Below are 12,495 nucleotides of genomic sequence, written 5' to 3'. Positions count from 1 at the left end.
TTGAGTGTTGGTGCGTAAGGCTCCATTAAAAAATTAAAATAACCATTTAAAAATGTTAATTACACAATATATGAATCAAAAATGCACACACATTTGAATATTAAGCTGTTCCTTTATACAGAGCCTCATCTAGAGCTCCAAATGCTCAGACTCACCCTCCCCATCTTTATGTGTCTTATTGTGTCCCTTCTTGCACTCGTATTGCACAACCAAATAATCTTCCATCGTCACTTAGATGCATCAGTAGCCGGCAGATAATGAGCTTCAGTGGGCACAGCAGTCTCTGCTGCAGCACAATCACCCATAACCACTGCTGACAAGACAGAAGAAGCTCCAGAGACGGAGGATGTTGACACTGCCACCATCTCTAATTACAGCATCACACAGGCCTGAAGCATTGTGGGAAAATCCCTAAAAGTGCCAGGGCAAACAGAACTGTATATAAAATTAATACAAGTCTTGATGTGTATTTTAAATTAGCAAGCAATTAATCAATAATAAATTTGCATTAATCCACAAATAAGCAGCACAAATCAGTCTTTGTTTCTTTTCCTTCAGGGTGGAACGGAAAGTCACAGGCCACTTTATTAGGTACACAGAACAGCTAATAAAACAGGGGTCTCAAATTCATATGATGTGGGGGTCAGTGAGCGTCCAATCTGGTCAGACAGGTAAAAAAAAGTCAAACTTTTTGAAAATAAAATAAATAAAGGCGTTTGTTTTGGTATGAAATGACGAACAGTGGGTGATAAAATAAAACATATATGAGGCATAATTAATCTATAAATAATTTTAACTTGATATTAAGTGGCGGGCCACATGAAATTGATTGGCCTGCAAGTTTGAGACCTCTATAATCAAGTGTCTGCACTTTTATAGTCATTTTATTTTGAATATTTTTGTTGCATTTGTCTTTTTTTTGTTCTGTCTTTTTTTGTGAAATGAATGATATAAATTAGATTGTGTTGCACGTGCAGAGATGTTAGATTTTTGAGCTACTCTTGGGATTTTACTGTTGCCTTACTATTATTTTGAAGGAGTCTGGCTGTTTTCCTCTGACCTCTGGCATCAACAAGGCCTTTCCACCCACACAACTGTCGCTCACTGGATATTCTAGCAATGGATGAGAGTTAAAATCCCAGTAGATCAGCGGTTTTCTACATTCTCAGACAACTGACACCAACATGCCACATTCAAAGTCACTTTAATCACCTTTCTTCCTTATTCTAATGCCTGGTTTGAACTTCAGCTGGTCGGCTTGGGCCACGTCCACACGTAGGTGCGTATTTTTTTGTGTTTTGACCTTTCATACACATGCTAACTTTGGGTAAGGTTTGTGAAAATGCAGAATTTGAAAAACTCCTGCCTGAGTGAACATTGTTACAATCTCTGTTTATCGGTAAAACAGACATTTTTACTTTTCTGTCTCCTTTGTTTAACTTTGAAAAGTTAGACAAACGTGTCATGTTTAGTGTCGCTAAGTGGACTTTTAATATAAATACAGTAAACAAAAAAACTGGTAGTGTCTTTTGTCTATCTCTCTTTTGATTGGCCAACAAGACTCAACAGTTAGTTATAACGCCACCTGTTGACTTGGAAGGCCTGTGACAGAACTTGACAGTGTGTTTTTGTTTTTTCATTTGGACACAAATGTTTTTTGACAACATGTGTGTGGACAGGATTTTTTTTAAACACAGAGGAAGAAAACCTACATTTTCAAAATGACCAACCTATAAAAACATACTGTATATATTTTTTATTATTTTTATTTACATGTTTATTGTGCTTTCCAACTAATATCTTATCTTATCTTATATTTAAAGAGTTATAATTTCACAGTTTTGAGGTCAATAAAGTCCATCTATCTGTAGGTGGACACTGCATTGACAATTTCTAAATGCAATGAGTTGCTCTTGTGATTTGATTTGCTAAAACAAGAGGTTGAAGGGGTGTACCTAATAAAATGGCTGTTCAGTGTATGTGCAAGCAGAATAAAATAGCAAAGTCTGTCAGTGTGGTACAAATTGTCATTAGCCATTTTAGAACAGACCTTAATGTAAAATGAATAGAAGTCTTAACGTGTATTTTAGCTAGCAATGAATCAATAATGAATTTGCATTAATCCACAAAATAAGCAACATGAATAAGTCTTTCTTTCTTTGTGTTCAGGGTGGACCTGAAAGTCACAGTCCCTTTTATTAGGCACACGGAACAGCTAATAACGCAGGGGTCTCAAAATATGAGCATAAAATAGCATATATTAATGATATTAATTTACGTGTTTGTTTTAGTATGGAACGACATACAGTTTATATATGACATATGGTCCCATCGGCAACACCACACCCCCCCCACAATCCGCCACCACCATCTCCATGTAAAGTAATTAGCAATTAGCATGAAGATTACGGTTGGCTGCTTTAATGGAGGCAAGAAATACACTGCACAGATTGCCGTCCAGATTCACTTGTGGCCAGCGTGCATCATGTGATTGGAATTCAATTAAAGTCCGGCATGTGTTCAGTGATGATTAATGGATTATACTTGAAATCAAACACACCAGTCGTGCTCCTGCTCCCCCACTGTGAGGAGCAGCACTCAGAGGTTTGACGGCCACAGCTCTGAAACTGACTGGTTGAATTGATTGTGTAAAAGTAAAGCTACTTCACCGTCATATCCTTTCCCTCTTGTGCCCTGCCACAGTCTGCCTGACGGCAGTGGAGAAGGCCCTATTTCAGTTTCATTTAAACGTTGACATGCTGCAAAAATATCTGGGGCACGGAACGAAACCGTACAGCACCAGAGAAGAGTGCTGCACTCGCACTTTGTGATTTGTATTTTCACTCTCTCTCTCTCTCTCCTTTTTTTTTTTCTGTGTTGCATCCTTTGACACTCTACACATGCCGATTATTTGTGGGCTCAAACTGAAATGACTTCAGTGTGGAACACAGAGAGAGAGGCAGGGATACATTGTGCCAGGCCGAGAAAAAGAAGGGAGGGTGGGAGGGAAGGAAGGAAGGAGGGAGAGGTCATCAGGGGATTTAACACTGACATCACCTCTGGGCGACAGCCGCTTACAAGAGTCGGTAATGAATAGTGAAGTTGTGAAATGAGAAAGGTAACAGAGTCTCCTCACATCAGGATCCAAGGACCTGGGGGCTGGAGGTGCAGCTCCTGTCACCAGTGGGGTGTGATCTGTGATGGTGGGAGTCAGACACAGAGCAAAGTCCCCCGAGGACTCGGTGGAAAAGAAACATGGGGGGACACAGCAGTCAAAGAGAATGAAGCTATAACAAAAAATCATGTATTGCACTATTTTAGTCAAATCCTTGTCGTATGTTCTAAACATATATCAGATTTATCAGAAAGTATTTAAGAGCCTTCATGAGCAGAACATTATTTATGACTCATGAGTAAGTGTGTGATCGCTTAAAATTAAAAGTTAGTTTAGTTTTCAAAGCCCTATATTTGGCCCATATTCTAAACAAAAATTAGTAATCACCCCCTCATTACCTGTTGCAAAATACAAATACCTTCCTTTTCCCAGTAATGCCTTTATTGAAAATAAAATAGGGCTAATGCATATTTATCACACACATACTCATACGATAGTTATTTGTGTATTAAAACAAAATGTTGATCTCATCCTATGTGGACAGTTTTACTTTTTCTTGTGTAAGGCTGGAGATAAATATCATTAATTCATTAAGTTCCAGATACATTTGTGGGCCTTTATTGGAAAAAAAACAACAACATCAAAACAAGTAATTGCTCGTAATATAGTGATTTTAGTGAGTGAGAGGTTTACAAATGTGACCAAGTTTCCAGTCAGAGACGTTTGTCTAATGGTGAGAAGGAAAAACCAGGTCAATTAAAACATACATTTGTCAAAACTGAAGCAGCACGACAGTAGTTCATTACTGGAGCAATGACGAGCATATGAATAGAAATCTAAAGATGATGATGAAAAATATTACTTTTTTCCCCATATAATTATTTTTATTTGATTTAGTGCTGACAGCGTGGAATGTTGTCGACAATATTTTACAGGTTTGAGATGTTGAAAAGCACTGAATATGACCTCAAAATACATCAATGTATAACCTCTCAACTTAAACCATAAAACATTCACTGAGCTCACAATTAAATATTCTAACACACACACATTTTTGTGCAGCTATTCTTAGGATGCTGCATTGCCTTCTATTCATTTGGACAACCTTTACAAAGCATTATCCCTAATCCCGTAACCATAACCAGTTAATGCCTAACCATAATTTAACCTAACCACAATAGCCCTAAACTTAACAGGTTAATCAGATATTAGCTTCTGCCACATTAGGACCATGCTTTGGTCTGTGTGAGGACTACTGGTCCTGACATGGTCTGAGTATTAATCCTAACCCTAAAGAGGAAAAAGAGACAAATTCAGGTACAAACACACTGAATCTGGTTTCCATGACTTTCCATTGACTTACATTCAGTTCCTGGACACTTACTCTAAATACTACTGGCCTAACCCTGACCTAACCATACACTATACCATTAAAATGTAATAATGTACATTATGGGGACTTGATTTTTGACCCCATAAGGAAGACGAGTCCCCATAATGTGACTGTGTCAACCAGGGGTCTCAAACACATGTGACCTTGGGGCCACTGAGCATCTGGTCTGGCATCTGGTAATCAACTGAAAAACCCTTACAGTCAGCAATATTACAACAATAGCTTTTTCACGGGATTTCAAAATAAAAGCATCATGTGTTGACATGAAATATATTTGTGATGCAAAAGATATATTTTACTAAAAAAATAAATAAAATAAAACTCTCCTGGTCATGAACTTTGGTTGATGAAGGCAAGAACGAGATCGCGAATACAGGCAGTCAGGCTCAGCCTTAGAGATAGGGTGAGGACCTTGGTCATCCACGAGGGGCTCAGAGTAGAACCTCTGTTTCTTTACGTTGAGAGGAGCCTCCTGAGGTGGCTCCTGAGGTGGCTCCAAAATGTCCCCAAAAATCTTTAAAAATAAAAACAGTCAAGAGGACACTTTCACTCAGACTACAACCTGTAAGATGGTCTCACCAAACAAATACAGCCTGGTTTGAAAGGTGCAGCATCACAACATCAGTCATCCCATCTTTCAGATTCATCACCTTCACTGGCTGGTATGTACATAATCACACTGGAGAAGAAGAGCTGCTTATTCATTCCTTCATATATAGGATACATGACCTTGACCCTCCCTGCACCAATAAACCTCTCTCCTCAAATGAAAACCCTGACAGCCCATAAATGAATTGCATTTACACTGTCATGTGCCCTCAGCTCCAATAATATCCATGTAGAATCCAGCATCTGCACACATGTAGTATAGCTAGTGCATGGAGAGTGGCTCTTCTACAGCTGCAGCTACTGGAGCTGAACGTTCAGTGGTTCACTGGTCTGGAATATATCTGCAGTAAAAGATGGACGAGAGAGGAATACCCTCACTGTTACATCAGAGACCCTGGACACTCATCTTTCCCCTGTGCCTTACGATGTTGGTATAAGACAAAGGGGAGGGGATAATTAAGGTGCTTTCTTTCTTCACTTAGTCAGATTTTAACTAGAATTTAATTTAACAGACACACACACACACACACACATTTGCCTAACAGCCACTTCGCAATGGCAACGCGTGGCCCCGGGCCTCGGTCCTGGGGAGAGTGGAAGTGATCTGTGCACGTTCTGTCTGGCTCATTATGTGGAGAATGAAGTGAAACAGCCAGGGGGTGCATTTGTTCTGCGTGGACTCCCCTCAGCTGCCAAGCGTCTGTCTATTTATAGCAAGGAGAGAGAGAGAGAGAGAGAGAGAGAGAGAGAGAGAGAGAGAGAGAGAGAGAGAGAGAGAGAGAGAGAGAGAGAGCCTAAATAAAATAAACACAGGGGTCACTTGTCCGCTCGCTCGCTCACTCGCTCTCCTCCTCCCTCTGTGCAGGAGAAGTCTATTTTTTATGGTTTGATTGTGAGACATTTCAGTGAGTCAGCTGAGGAAGTGAAGGTTGAACCTCACACTGTTCACTGCCTTTTACTAAACACACGAACACCAGGATTCACATGGATGATTATTATCGTAATTGATTATTCTCTCTGTTATTTTCTATTGATCAGTTCATCTGTCAACTGTCATACAAAAGGTGAAAATGTCCTGTGTGTTTGTCCAGACTTTTAATGATCAATTCTGGCCTTTTATTTCTGAAATGATGGTTATAGTTTGTTCTTTGTGTGGTTGTTTGTTTATGTTTTGTTGTTTGTATGGTTATTTTTGTTTGGTCATTCTTGTTTTGTTGTCTGCGTGGTTTTTTTGTTTACATTTTGTTGTTTGTGTGGTTGTTTGTTTTGTCGTTTGTCTGGTTGGTTGTTTATTTATCACTGGCACAGACACAAACATATACACAATGAAAGATACAGAGTGCTCCTTAATAACATACTTTAAAAACGTTGGGATTTGGGGAAAGTAGCAAGTCTTTTCAGGTCAAAAGGCTCAAAAGTCCAAGGGAGTCACTGGTGTAAAAGTCCAAGTCGAGTTGCAAGTCTCTTTACATTTTGTCAAGTTGAGTCTAAAGTCATCAAATTCAGGACTCGAGTCATGTGACTCAAGTCCACACCTCTGCAGATTACAGCAAAAAAAGGCCTCACCAACCCCTTGTGAAACTCCTCCATTTCACAAGAACATCAGAGAACTACAGTAGCCTTTAATCACCAAAAAGAATGTAAAACCTATCTCCTCACTCTCTCACTTCATACAACAACATATCTGACCCATACATCATGATTCATTGTTAAATTGTTGAGAGTTTGAGTTTGAGTTTGCACTCAATTATGCCACCTTCTATCAGAGGACCCAGTGGACAATTAAAGGGACAGATGAACATGGTGGAGGGGTTTGCATGTTCCAATGATCCTAGGAACTCAGTTGTCGGGGGCTTCATGCCCCTGGTAGGGTTACCCAAGGCAAACAGGTCCTCTGTGGGAACCTTGGTGGTCCGACCCTTGGCTGCAGAAGCTGGCTCTAGGGACATGGAACATCATTCTTGAGGAGGCTGACCAGAGCTGTGGCCGTAAGGTGGTTGGTGCCTGTTGTGGTGGCAACCCCCAAACCTGTTGATAGACTCCAGTGGTAAGGGATGCCGTCAAGCTAAATAAGGGTTCCTGTTGGGTCTTTTTGGCTTGTGGGACCCCAGAGGCAGCTGATGGGTACTGGCAGGCCAATGTGTCGGGAGTACTTCCTGCTCAATCCCACTGACACGCCTTCCAACGAGGTCTGGGGACTCTGGGGTGGCTGAGGTTGCCAAGGTGGTTAAAAAGCTCCTCTGGGGCAGGGCCCCCACGAGTGGATGAGACCCATGCAGAGTTCCTTAAGGCTCTAGATGTTGTAGGACTGTCTTGGTTGACACATCTGTGAAACATCGTGCGGGCATTGGGGACGGTGCCTCTGGATTGGCAAACCTGGGTGGTGGTCCCTGTTTTTAAGAAAAGGGACCAGAAGGTGTGCGCCAACTACAGGGGTATCACACTCCTCAGCCTTCTGGGTAAGATCTATTCGGGGGTCCTGGAAAAGAGGGTCTGTCAGATAGTCAAACTTCGGATTCCGGAAACAGTGTGGTCTTCATCCTGGTCATGGAACGAATCAGCTCTACACTCTTGGCAGGGTCCTGGAGGGTGCATGGGTGTTCGCCCAACCATTCTACATGTGCTTCGTGGATTTGGAGAAGGTGTTCGATTGTGTCCCTCCGGGACTCCTGTGGGGAGTGCTCCAGGAGTATGGGTTCTGGAACTCTTGGTAAGGGCCATTGGGCCATTGGGCCCCTGTACGACCGGTGTCAGCACTTGGTCGTAAGTCGGATCAATTTCCAATAACAATACAATTTACTGCTTTATTATAAAAAGAAAAAATTAATATTGAGCAGAATTTATTCAGCCAATTGATCCGGCTCTCAACAATATTTTATGTTTCTCATGTGGCCCATTGGGGAAAATAATTGCCCACCCCTGTATTATACCATTCTCTTTATACACTGGTATGTAGTACATGTATTTTTGGTAAGTGAAACAGTTTGTTTGTGAGAAGGAGATGTAGGCTATAATTATTATTTTAGCTGATCGTGTCAATGCATATTGTTGAAAACCTTTACCCTGCCTAAATAAATACCATCTAATGTCACCAGCAGAGGTCCCCATCACCCGAAGTAAGGACTGACACGGCTTCAAATTCCAATAACAGCATTACAGTTTTTCTCAGTCGCTTTGGTGCTTTTCTCAGATCAGAATGAAAATTCTCATAACTATTAGTTCAACCTCCACAACATTCAGTCATTTGTGCACATCATATTAGCAATGTCTCCTTCCTCTGAACAAATTGCAAATGCTTTTGGACATGTATCAGTTGCTTTCATATAATTCTCTGCTGTTTCATAACATTATAATTTTCTTATGTCATGTCAGTCAAGATGAACTATACTTATGGATGCTGAATAGTCATTCCCAATAAAACTAATAGTCTTCATTTCATTGCTTGAGTCATTACATACAAAACTGCTGCGCAAATGGAAATAGTGATGCGAGAAAAGCACCGAAGCGACTGAGAAAAACTGTAACTAGAAAAGCACTCGGAGAGCGCAGACCTCTGCCAAGGCAGATCAGCCCCGTACAAAATAGCAATAACCAACCATCCAAATCTGCCCGCAACTGCTAGAATTATGTTGCTAACAGACAGACAGACAAACAAACCCGGGCAAAAACATATACCTCCTGGCGGAAGTCAATAATAATTTGAAAATGAGAACTTATGATTATGTTATGATGACTTCAGTGATGATGTTTAGCCAGATGTGGCTAAGTCGTTAGCTAGATGAAGAGTCGACCTGAGGGCTTTACCACAGAGGAGGTTCAGCATAGCCAGGCTCAGACAGAGACAGACAGACAATTGAAAAAATAAAGAGCAATTTGGTGTCTTCTTAATAAACACCAATGTCATACAGTATACAATACTGTCAAACAGTATTGACTCAGTATATAGCACCGTGTCATTTTTTTGACTAAATAGCTTAGGTTACATTAGATATACCTATGTGATGTGAGCTGTCAAAGACGCTTAGAAGATGACAGCAGTTAGCAGAGTTAGGCCAGAAGAACATGCAGGTTTAAATCTGAGCTGAGGGTGATTTATAATTATATGCTACAGTGAATGAAGTGCAAAAACAAACACTGGTGGTGCAGTGACTGTGTGGTAAGTGAAGCCAGGTCTGCTGAAGGGTGTTTGTAAAGAAGATGCCGAATTCCTCTTTATTTATTTTTTATTTTTTCAATAGTCCTTATTTATTGCTACACATCCTCTTCCCTTCATGGAGGTATTGATGGTTCTGAAATGCTAAAAACATACAGATAAAATACATGCTCTGTACAGGCCTAAAAGTTTGCAAATAAACCATCAAATTAACATTATTAAATGCATTTGTATAAATAACCTGGATAATTATGGGCCTATGAGCAAACCAGTCATACATAAATACTCTCATACTGCCACCTACTGGTAGAGAGAGTAAACATCACTAATCATCTGTCTGTCTGTCTATCTACCTACACACTAAGAAATCTACGAGAAAAAAAAAAGTACGAGCTCGTACCTAAAAAAGTACAAATGCTTTGTTGCTCCAGTTGTACCCTATCAGGGTACAAGCACTGTACCTTTAAAATCTGTACCTGCTTGTTTGTACCTCTAAAGAAACATTTGTGCACCCCTAGTGATATATATATATTATTGGAATTTGAAGCCTTGTCAGTCTTGACTGTGGATGATGGGGACCTCTGCTGGTGACATTAGATGCTCTTTATTTAGGGTACATACATGTTTTCAGCTATTTGCACTCACACAATCAGCTTATAGCCTACATCTCTGTGTTTAATAGAATAGAAGTTAAAGGCTGAAAGAGAAAAAAACAACATCAGTGGGTCCAAACTCAGTCCCTGAGAGAGACTGTTCTACATTCACAATGTTTTTGTTCACAATCAGAAGGAGCCATTTTGTCCTCCTTTGGACAAGATGGACCTCGAGTCTCCTCTTGTCCAGACATTGACTGTAGTTTATTCTTGTTTATGTTGTTACATTCAGGTTCTTGGTCAGTCTGCCTGTCTGCATGGGAGCTGTGTATCTTCTCTGTGCACAGATCTGTAATAAAATTATACATTTAAGAAAGGACGACTGAGGCTAAAGTCACCGGTTCAAATCCAGGTTTTACCAAAGGGAGCTTTCTGTGTGGAGTTTGCATGTTCTCCCTGTGTGGTCAATGCTGGCCTATCCTCCTCTACTGACCACTGGTCCTGTGCCTGGTGTGTTAACGGGACAGGTTAAATGCACAGGTCAAATTGACTATCACTAATTGGTAAGTGCAAAAATTACCAATACTCATTGTGATGTTACATGGACAAAGAAAACCATCACATTCAACATTTCTACTTTCCTAAAGGTAAACACTTCAGTGTCTGCCTCACTGCAGTTTGAGTTCAGTGTGTGTGTGTGTGTGTGCGCCAATAATCAGAAACAGCCTGGAGGGCCCTCATCCACAATAAGTGCGTGTGATTCACCTCTAACATTACAGATGCACCGACATGTGGGAGCTCTAAATTTAGAGCAGAAACACCAGACACTTTAATCAACACGAGAGAAGCCTTGGTGTGATGTGCACACCCTGTGACACAAGACTTGATTGCTCCTCTTTGTCATTCAGGTCTGTTTGGTAGAAAAGAGGCAATCACGGCAGCGCTGCTCAACAACACGGCCACTAAAAATCCACAAAATCCATTTCTGTCACAGCTGTGCACACAGAAATAATCCTCGTTTATGAAATGCGGCCTTTTAAAAAAAAAAAAAAAAAAAAATCTTAAACATGGAAAATATGTGATGATGGGAAATGTATCCCCAGTCACTGACGTTCAGCACCTGGATATTCTAACATTTATGGACCAAACAAGTCCTCGATGAATCGAGAAAATAGCTGGACAATCGATTAAAGAGCCCATATTATACCCTATTACCCCAAGTTAAACAAGTTCCTGGTGCCCTAATGAACATGTCTGTGTCATGCTTTAGTCAAAATATCATAAGGATGAAGCACAATAGCAGTTCAATAACTCTGCCAAAACAGTCTTTTTCAGAACGCTCGGTTTTGTGCCTGGTCATTTACATGTGAATGAGACCCAGGTAAACACACATCCACTGCTTCCAGGGGAGTGTCGATCTAACTGTCGCCACTTATCACCTATTGTCATGCAGCGTCGTCACAACCCCCGCTCCATATACCCCATAGTAATGTCCGTTTACCCGTTGTTACTGCGTTTCACCGTAATGCATAGAGTGACCATGATTTTGGCTTCTCGCGATCATAAAAACATTAGAATCGAAGAAAAATGATTAATGCGCGGCGTGTATGTAAATTCCTATGCTAGAAAAAAACCTTGAATGCACCAGTGTTACTGCAGCTGCAAGTGACGTGTGTGGATCAATAATGAGGAGAGAACGTGAAAACACGACAGAAAGGCAGCCTTTGGTTGAGAAGAAATGTAGGACATCTACATCTTTCTGCAGGGCTTTCAAACGTGTGCTCTTCATATTATTGATCCACACGTCACTCGCTAAAGGCCACATTACTGCAGCGGCACGTAACTGGTGTGTTCAAGGTGTTTTTCTAGCATAGGAATTTACATACACGATCAACAACAAAGGGCTTGTGAAGCTTGTGAACATTTTTTTCATAAATAAAATATATCCACTGGACACACAAGTCCTCTGAGGCTGGAAGTTTGTGTAAAACACTGTGCTCCGCTGTGCAGCCACTCTTCCTCCCTCGCCTGCACTCTCGTAATGCACAGGGACAAGGAGGAGCTACGGTGGAGCTGTGAATACTCTGCCTGGCGGGGTGCCAACATTCATGGTGAAATGCTCACTGTCGTAATTCTGCGGGAGGTCTAAACATCACACGTTTTATCGCCTATTCTTGCACTAAGTGGAACCACTAAAACATGACTGAGTCTTGTTTTTTCACATTTTTGGGGCTGGTATGGCCCACTGAGTCCCAAATATCAGTACTAAAATGATTAAAAAGTTGATTTTGCACAATAGGGGACCTTTAAGAAAATAATACTGTGTTGCAGCTCTACAAAAGAGTAATGAGGATAAGATCATTTCAAATCAGTCAATATCAATAATGATCACTGTAAAAGTCAGATAATTAATGTTTTTTGTTCCAGAATGATGTTTACTGAATGTTGCTTTTGAAGAAAATATCATGATAATTATTATTAAACTATTGCACAGCCCCATTTGCAACACTTCTTCACATGGACACATACAAGCCTGATAAAGTTCTGTAACGAATAAAGCAGCAGAGTTATAAGAACTGTTCAAACACTCATTATTTTATTCTATTTAAAACACACTTTCACACATTTTTAT

Source organism: Microchirus variegatus (genome assembly GCF_963457635.1).
Source record: "Microchirus variegatus genome assembly, chromosome: 3".
NCBI lineage: Eukaryota > Metazoa > Chordata > Actinopteri > Pleuronectiformes > Soleidae > Microchirus > Microchirus variegatus.
The sequence above is the reverse complement of the archived record's forward strand: the minus strand, read 5'-3'. Positions refer to the sequence as shown.